Source organism: Triticum dicoccoides, chromosome 5B, assembly GCF_002162155.2.
Source record: "Triticum dicoccoides isolate Atlit2015 ecotype Zavitan chromosome 5B, WEW_v2.0, whole genome shotgun sequence".
In the NCBI taxonomy this organism is placed as follows: Eukaryota; Viridiplantae; Streptophyta; class Magnoliopsida; order Poales; family Poaceae; genus Triticum; species Triticum dicoccoides.
The window spans coordinates 17,861,839-17,871,842 of record NC_041389.1 but is presented as its reverse complement, the minus strand read 5'-3'; positions in this window follow the sequence as shown (position 1 = coordinate 17,871,842).

The window sequence follows — 10,004 nt, the reverse complement described above, 5'->3', positions numbered from 1 at the left end:
ATCTATTTTCCTTTGCATTTATTTTAAGATCTAAACCAAAAATACAAAAATACGCTGCGGCAATTTATTTTTTCCGTGATCTATTTATCCTATCTACCACTTTTACCTCACGTTATTTGCCTATCATGAGGCGTCGTACCCCAAAAGGGATTGACAACCCCTTTAACACGCCGGGTTGCGAGTATTTGTTATTTGTGTGCAGGTGTTGTTTACATGGTGTGAGGAGGTTCTCGTACTGGTTCGATAACCTTCCTCTCATCACCGAGGGAAATACCTACCATCGCTATACTGCATCATCCCTTCCTCTTTGGGGAAATACCGACGTAGTTCTAGCAGACATCAAAGGTTGCACGTCTCTCACCCCCAGAATAGTTGTGAGCTATGTTTGACCATTGGATCCGGCGGGCCGCGTCGAGACACCCATGAATACCAGCAAGCTCGCTGGCGAGGATCCGATGACTCCATTGCCTCATCCATCGCCCAGACAAAACCCCCCCATACAAGTCACCCCATTCACTCGATCTAGAATTATTGCCAGTCTCATCCGGCCTCGCATCTATCAACAATTACAACACATGCTCCACTAGAGCTTTGATGCTAGGAAACCAAGATTAGATCTCCTTGAACTTCTCCAGTAAGACAATGTCACCGGCGTAGGACACCTCCAACAACGTCGTCATCACCGTCGGTGGCCGCGGGGTTTGGGGAAGGGGGAGGTGGAGGTGGGCTACTCGGGCAACAGGGGATGCAAAATGGAGATAGATAGATATTTCATCCCATTTTTAGACAAATGACCGAATCGTCCACCAACTGGTCCCACATGTCAGCATCTTATGTTGGGCCCATGCGTCAGCACCTGCGGAGTACCGGTCAACAACTCTGACCAGACGACAAGGCACCGATTGGCCTTTTGTGAGGCTGAGCAAGTGGAGGAGGGGAAAAGTGAGAACAGTTAGATGGGTGGGGGAAAACTGAGTAGAACAAAGAAAGTAGGGGCACGAAAATAGAAATCCCTTTTCTAAAAGAGGGGGAAAACAAAAAAAATAAAAAATAAAAATAAAATGGATAAGGAAAAAAGAAAGAGAAAAATAAATAAAAAAGAAACATAAACCAAAAAATAAAAAGAAAAAAGTGGAAGTAACTCAGTTCGATAGAGGGTCCAGCTTCATCAGTTACAGTGCACCAAAGGAAGAGATTTCTTTCTCGTCCTACAAATTGAAACTGATCCAGCTTGATACTACGATATCGTCAAATATCCAACGGAGCATGGAAACCATTTCGGTCACGGTAATGGCCTCCATTAGTTTTTCAAATACAGATAGAAAAAAATTAATATATGATGAACTTTTTCAAATGTGCAATAAATAAATTTTCCATACACGATGAACATTATTTGAAATAGTGAATAACTTTTGAATGGTAAACAAAATTTTCAAATTGTGAACAAATTTTCAAAACATCAACACAAATTTCAAAAATGTGATTGTTTTTAAATTCTGAGCAAATTTTGAATTCCGAACAAATTTTTAAAAGTGATAAAAAATTAAAAATATGTCCATTTTTCAAAAATCTAAATATTTTTGGAATTGCGAACTCCAATTTTTTTTGAATTCTGATTTTTCTAGAAAAAATGTACAAAACTAGTAAAACGTAAATTTTTAAACATGAAAAAAAACTTCATAATGTGAACAATTTTGAAAATTATGAACATATTTTGAAGCCATGAACAAATTTTTAAATCATGACCAAACTTTGGAATTTCAAACATTTTTCTAAATGAGGGAAAAAGAAAAAAAAGAAAAAGTTGAAAACAAAATGGATAAAGAAAAAGAAATAGGAGAAAAAGAAATAAAAAGGAAACATAGACACAAAAGAAAAAGAAAAAAGTGGAAACAGGTAAGTTCGAGAGAGGGATGATAGTGTGCACCAAAGAATGAAGTTTTTCGCGCGTCCTACCAATTAAAATGATTCTAGATTGACACCGCAATATCGTTGAATCATTCAACGGAGATGGCAACCATTTCGGTGGTGGTAATGGCCTCAAGTAGTTTTTCGAAATACTCATTGAATACTTTTAAATATAGAAGGAACTTTTTCAAATGCACACACTAAATAAATTTTCTATACACAATGAACATTTTCCAAACAAGAAAGCTAGATCACATATGTCTGGATTTTAGTTACATATCCGAACGATTTCAATGTCACTAGATTTGGATCGCACGATCGCTAGCGAGCCCACGTCCTTCTCCCACGCCATCAAAAAAATGATGCGCTGAGTGTGTGTCAAGCAGATGACTTCCAACTTCACGTGGAGGCTGCCCACTAGATGAGCTAGGTCTTTCATCTGTCCCGAAGCAGGCTAAGTTCTTTTTCTACTCTTATAGACCAATCCAAGACCAATCCAGTAGATGCAGGATTTTCAAGAGGCAATAGATGACTGTGAATCGCATGACATGTGGTATATTGGTGATCCCTTCACATGGCATAGAGGCAGAATACGTGAAAGACTGGAAAGGGGACTAGCCAATGATGGCTGGTCGGTTTTGTTCCCTGATGCAGCCTTACAAAATTTGGAATATAATCACCCTAATCATCGGCCCCTACGTGTGGATATAGACTATTTTTCTCACAATCAGATGGGAGGAAATAATGCATAGGTCAAGCATTTTGAGGCAAGATGATTGCGGGAAGAAACCTCTAATGATACGGTTCTTGATGCTTGGACAAATGTAGGTGCTGATCCTAATTATACAAGTATTTATGAGAAGCTCAATAAATTGCATGCAATGTTCCATTATTGGGACCAGCGTATCCTTAAGAAACCAAAAAAAGGTTGTGCAAGGCCCAATGTGAGCTTGAGAGAGTCATGGCTGGTCCTATGAACGATGATAGTGACATAAAGAGAAGGGAATTGGCTGAATTGATTGAGTACTTGCTTGAGTTGGAGGAGATTCAAACAAGACAGAGGTCACGGGCGACCTGGCTTACGAGCGGCGACCGTAACACATCGTTTTTTCAGGCCTTTGCCTCGGCAACGAGGAAAAGGAACTATGTCAAAAAACTGAAAGATGAAGCAGGGAACTAGCTTGAAGGTATGTCAGAATTAAACACTCACATTCAGAATTATTTTACTCACCTGTTTACTTCGGAGGTACATCATAAAAATCCAAATCTTTTACAAAAGGTTCAACGCAAAGTAACTGAGCAGGTGAATGATTTCTTGATGGCACCATTCTCAGTGTATGATGTTAAAAAAGCAGTGTTTAGCATTGGGGATTTAAAGGTTCCGGGGCCTAGCGGACTACATGCAATATTTTTTAAGAAATATTGGCATATCATAGGAGATGAGATCACTCATGAGGTGCTATTTTCTATTAATTCAAGACAGATTCTGAATGAATGGAATGACACAACTATTGTCATGATACCCAAGATTGACAGTCCAGAACTGGTAACTCAATTCCGTCCCATAAGCTTGTGTAATGTTCTTTATAAAATCATCTCTAAAATGCTTGCACTTTGATTGAAAAATATATTCCCTGAGATTATCTCCCCTACCCAAAGTGCATTTGTTCCTGGAAGAATGATCACGGATAATATCCTTATAGCTTATGAATGTGTGCATAAAATAAAGAACAAGAGGGCTGGTCAGACTGGACTATGTGCGGTTAAATTGGACATGCACAAGGCATATGACAGGGTGGAATGGTTCTTTTTGCATGATATGATGGTGAAGTTGGGTTTTCATGAACAATGGATTCAAATGATAATGGCTTATGATGGCTCTATTAGATACTCCCTCCATTCCTAAATATAGGGTGTATAGTTTTTGGCACGGAAATTAAAGAACACACATGGAGGGAAAATTTCACAAGTTTTGGGCGACATTACACATGACTAATTGTCATGAGAAAATAGAGGAGATTGCGTGATATATGGAAATGTAAAAAAATCCCTCAAAAAATTATCCAAACGAGTGGTGCAGTGCAATACACCTTGTATTTCATAATTTTTCTCAAAAAACTATACACCTTATATCAAGGAACGGAGGGAGTACAAAATAAGGTTTAACTTGCAGGAGACGGATGTTTTCAGCCCGACTAGGGGTATTAGGCAGGGGGGATCCACTCTCCCCTTAACTTTTTCTCCTTTGTGCAGAAGGTCATTGTAGTTTATTGCAGTTTGAAGAAGAAGCTGGTGGCATAGAGGGAATTAGAGTGTGTGTGGAAATGCACCATCAGTATCACACCTTTTATTTGCTGATGATTCTTTGATTCTCATGAAAGTAGACGTTTTAAATGCAGCTTCCTTACAACATGTTCTAGATGCCTACTGTGAAAGCTCGGGACAATTGGTGAGTTTGGCTAAATCTAGTGTTTTTTCAGTCCTAATACACCTGCAACTTCTAGGACTTAAATATGCTAGCAGTTACACAATGATACTGAGGTATTATCAGATAAGTATCTTGGGCTACCAGCTATGGTGGGTGCAGATAGGAGTGACTGTTTCAGGCATTTTTATGACAGAATAAAAGAAAAACTAAAGGGATGGATGGAGAAACAATTGTCTACTGGGGGAAAGAGATATTACTTAAATCTGTAGCCCAGGACATACTAGTCTTTGTGATGTCTGTTTTCAGCCTGCCTGTCGGTGTCAAAACCGGCAGATCTCGGGTAGGCGGTCCCGAACTATGCGTCTAGGCGGATGGTAATAGGAGACGAGGGACACGATGTTTTACCCAGGTTCGGGCCCTCTTGATGGAGGTAAAACCGTACGTCCTGCTTGATTAATATTGATGATGTGTGTTACAAGAGTGGATCTACCACGAGATCAAGGAGGCTAAACCCTAGAAGCTAGCCTATGGTATGATTGTTGTTTTTCCTATGGACTACAGCCGTCCGGTTTATATAGACACCAGAGAGGGCTAGGGTTACACAGAGTCGGTTACAAAGGTATGAGATCTACATATCCGTATCGCCAAGCTTGCCTTCCACGCCAAGGAAAGTCCCATCCGGACACGGGACGGAGTCTTCAATCTTGTATCTTCATAGTCTTGGCGTTCGGCCGATGATGATAGTTCGGCTATCCGGACACCCCCTAGTCCGGGACTCCCTCAGTAGCCCCTGAACCAGGCTTCAATGACGACGAGTCCGGCGCGCATATTGTCTTCGGCATTGCAAGGCGGGTTCCTCCTCCGAATAATTTACAGAAGATTGTGAACACCAGGATAGTGTCCGGCTCTGCAAAAATAAATTCCACATACCACCGTAGAGAGAATAATATTACACAAGATCAATCTGCTAACGTATTCTATGGTGTGACGTCACACCACTTCCAAGCCTTTACTCGAATTGTTTTTATTCTTCCACCTCAGCGCATTTAGCGAGGCGGTTTCCTTGGCACGTCTTGTCGAAGCAGAGATTGTGTTCCCCTTATTCCGGGATTCCCATCAATACGGACGTGGGTAACCCAACCAGGCCATTGATTGTGACGCTTGGGAGATAAGCGAGTTTTACCAGGCTGGTGGGGACACGTGTTTTTGTCCGCCCATATAAGGGGATAAAGATCCAACCCTTTTACCTGCGCCTTCTTCCTCCTTGGCTTATCCATCTCCGTGAACTCGAGCTCCGGCGCCCAAGTCCGCACTTCTCACCTCAACCTTCTCCAACTATGTCTGGAGCGGGAGGCAAGTGGATGGCCTCCTCCGTCACGGAGGGGCAGATCCAGAAGCTGCGCGACGCCGGATACTTGTCCAGCGACATCGCGCACCGGCTCCCCGACGAGGGAGAGCTCCTCCCCACCCCCAGGCCCCATGAGAGGGTAGTGTTTCTTCCCCATTTCCTCCGCGGACTGGGCTTCCCACTTCATCCCTTCGCCCGGGGGCTCATGTTCTACTACGGCCTGGATTTCCATGATCTGGCCCCGAATTTCATCCTCAACATCTCGGTGTTTATCGTCGTGTGCGAGGCCTTCCTCTGCATCTAGCCCCACTTCGGCTTGTGGCTCAAGACCTTCAGTGTCAAGCCGAAGGTTGTGAAGGGCAGCCGAGCGGAGTGCGGAGGCGCCATGGTGGGCAGGATGTCCCACGTTACGTGGCTGGAGGGTACTTTCGTGGAAACCATCAAGGGGTGGCAATTGGGGTGGTTCTACATCATCGAGCCGTGTGACGCCGATTGGGCAGCGGCCCCCAAATTCAGATCCGGCATCCCTACATGGCTCACCTCCTGGAAAGAGAGTGGCCTGATCTGGGGGAATTCGGAGGAGCTGACCGGACTCCAAGCTTGTATCCAGAAGCTGGTGGACAAGAAGCTCAAGCTTGTCAACGTAGTCCAGGTCATGCTCATTCGCCGGATTCTCCCGTGCCAACAACGGGGTTTCAATATGTGGGAGTTTGATCTGGCGCAACACCAGACCATGAGCAGGCTCTTCGACACTATGTACGAAGATGTCTGGAAGGTGCTGTTCAAGGGCGCCGAGGCTCCCGCATCCGCTACCGAAGATCGCGGATTCCGCTCGCAGCGTCCAGCTGACGAGGTAAGGGATTTTGCCACTTGTTTTCCATAGTTTGACTCTATGCGGGATCTAAACTCCCTTTACCTTTGACAGGACTGGCTGGTGAAGGCCGAACGGACTATCTGTCCGGCCCCATTGCCAGAGGACCCAGCGGACGCCCGCCTAACGGGGCTGCTGGCTCCGGCACCCCACGTGGTGCCGGAGAAGAAGGCCAAGAAGAAGGCCACGGGGACTCGGAAGAGTTCCCGTTTTCAGGTGCTATCGGATGATGAATCCGAGGCCGACTCCTCCCACCAAGGCGAGGAGGAGAAGAAGAAAGCCTCTCCCCCAGCAGGGGAAGGGAAGAAAAGGAAGGCCTCCCCAACAAGGGAGGCCGAAGGGTACAAGAAGGGAAAAACTCTTCCCCGGACTGCTCCGCCAGTGCCAGTGATGACGACGAGGACTGGCCTCCAAGGGCCAAGCCCCTGGCGAGATCGTAAGTATCCGGACTCCCGAATAACTTCAAGGTTTTTTCTTTTCGCCACATAATGTCTTTCGAATGCCGCATACAACCCTGCAGTCCGCCCAAGTATGATCTTCCCGTCTCATCGAGCGGGTCCTTAGGTGCATCGGATATGGATTCCCTTCCGACTGCCTCCACCCCCCGTGCAGCGGACGACGCCGAGGTGGGATCCCAGGAAGGGACCCACCAGGAGGGGGAGGCCCCGGAGGTGTCACAGGACAACCTCCCGGACTTTGTACCGGACTCAACCCCGGAGGCCACAGTGGCTCCGGAGTCCGGCAGGCAACCCCTTCGTAAGAAGGGCAAGACCGCGACGCCGGCTGCCTCCGTCCAACTGGAGGTGCCGGATAATTTGCTGGAGGCGCTTAACGGCGCCTCCATTGAAGGGGAACACCGCACTGTTATGAGTGCGGTGATTCAGAAGGTTCAGCTCGCCAAGAGCGGGCTGACCGAAGCCTGCAGCAGCCTTCTAATAGGGTTTGAGGTAAGAATTTCAATATATGTAAAATGGTACCGCATAGACAGTAGCCCCTGATGCCCGGTTCAGTGTTCGGAAAGAAAATCCGGACTGAGGATCTTTAGAAAGATAAACGCAGGAGTCATAAAAAATATGTCAATATGGGATTGCAGGCTGTGCTACTGACCTCCGCCGCACTGACTGCGGAGGTCAATACTTTGAAGGAAAACCTCGAGCGGTCCGAGAATGAGCTCGGCCATGCCAAGAAGTAGCTCGAGGAAAAAGAAGGTGAGTAATACCTTATGAAAACTGTACCTTACAGAAAAGGATTTGGTTGCAAGAAAAATAACAAGGATAACATGGGTATTGTAGGGGCCACTAACGAGGTGGTGACCCTGAAGGAGGCGGTGGCCATGGCCGAATGCAATGCGGCCATGGAGCGCACCGATCGAGAAAAGCAGGAGGCGCGGGTGGCGGAGGTACAGCAAGAGCTCCAGGATCTCGTGAAAAAACATGAGAGCTTGGAGCGTGACTCGAAGACTCGAGAGTCTGAGCTTGCAACGGCTCTTGAGAGTGCCAAAGCCGCTAAGGCCGAAGCCTACAAGGCCCTCCAGGAGATTGAGGCGGTGAAGAAAATAGCAGCGGGTAGGGCATTTTTCATGAAAAGTAAGCATGTGAGTGTTAATTACCTGTTGCTTACCCGAATTCGGAGCTCTCCAGGAGCGTTCGCAGATCTTCCTCGCAGCGTGTCCGATGCTGCCGCATTCTACCGGGCTGAGGAGGGGAGCTCGACGGAGAAGGTCTTCTGGTCTCAGTACTCTGAGGCCGGACATCCGGTGCCCCTTAGCGACCAGCTGAAGCAGCTGGTCGAGCTCCACAAGGCGGCCGAACAGGCCATGAAGGGCCTCATAGTTCGGCTGTGGCCTAAGGAGGCCATGCCTGGGAGCTACTTCGGCCTGGTGCGGCAGCTGGTGGATGCGTGCCCGTGGGTTGAAGTCATCAAGCATTCCGCTTGTATTGAGGGTGCCCGTCGGGCCCTTGCCCGCGCAAAGGTGCACTGGGGCAAGATGGATGCCTAGAAGCTCATGACGGACCCGCCACCAGTGGGCAAGGAGCATCGCACGCCCGAGATGCATTATAAGAGCGTGCTGAAGGGCGCCCGCACTATTGCGGGTGAGTGCTCCAAAGATGTAATATTTGAGTAGACTCGCATTTTGTTATCCTATGCGCTGAAAACTTAGTTCATATGCGCTAAGCAACGCTTGTTAATTTAAAATTTTACCTTCTGTGCGGCTGTTTATCAAATCTGAGAGATGGCAAGTCGTCGGCTTCAGCCCCCATGCCACGAGTGCTGGGGTGTTCGGGATAAATTTGAACGCTCTTGTTCCCATTTTTGGGTCCATCTAGGGAGGCGTTCAACACAGTGAACAAGGCAACCGGACTTATAATGCTTGAACACTCTCACTTAGCCATAGAATTCTATAATTTTAAATTTCGGCGAAGCCCCTAGTCTTCAGAAGGCCGAATTTTGGGCTCTATCCACGCCTTGGCCGGACAGTATCTGGCTCCTCGCTCTAAGCGGCATAAGTCTTTGAGGACTCGCAGAAAACCTCTCGAACAGCGACCGGCTCTCGCCTCATCATGACGGTCAGTTTTAGCTTTCTCCACTGAGGCGTTAACCCAGCTCAACTGGGGCGCAATCGCAGTGGTTCTCCCAGTGCCACCTTAGCCGATATACGGAACGTAAGGTACCAAAACATGGGAGCCAGGCAAACCCAACTATTGACCCAAGACATGATTCGGAGCAGATGCATATAGTGCTATAAGTTCGGGGTGCCGCACTTGTGAAAGTGTTCGGACTCATCACACCATAATGCGGGAAACATAAGCCCCTGGTGTATATTAGCCGTACCAAAGTGTACGGATGCAACATGCCGTGAATGAACATATGTATGAAAAAGAAATGCAATTATAAGCAAAAAGGTGCTGCATTGTTTTATTCAATAAGTGCTGCTACGAATGCAGAATGATACAAATAGTGCGATAAGCAAGGTATGGGACTGTTAAACATGTCCCCCTCCAGGGGTAGGCTGCAGATTGGTGTATAAAAATGCTCGTAATGGAGACCACCTGTATATTCGTTGTAGCCTTTATCCTTCCTTGGCTGTTGCATCATGAGTTCGGCAGGTCTGCTGCCGGACAGGGCCTCTAACAAACGGAGTCCTGTGGGTAAAAAATAAAAGGTAAAAAGAAAAGAAAAAAGAATGACACACTTGAGAGCCCCTAGTGTGGTTGAGCCGCAGTTTGGGTTTATCGTGGTCGTGCCCCTCTCCCCATGCCATGGTACCTTTAGAGCATAATGGTGTACGCGAAGGACCTGCTTTGATGTTTCGCAGGAGCTAGGGTTGGGGCCGCACTGCTACGCGTGCTCGGAACGTGCCAGGTGGTCTTGTTGTAAGTTACTCCGGGCGTGCTTAGCTGTGTCCGGCCGCTTAACGGCCGGACTCGGGAATTGCCTTAAGAGGCTGC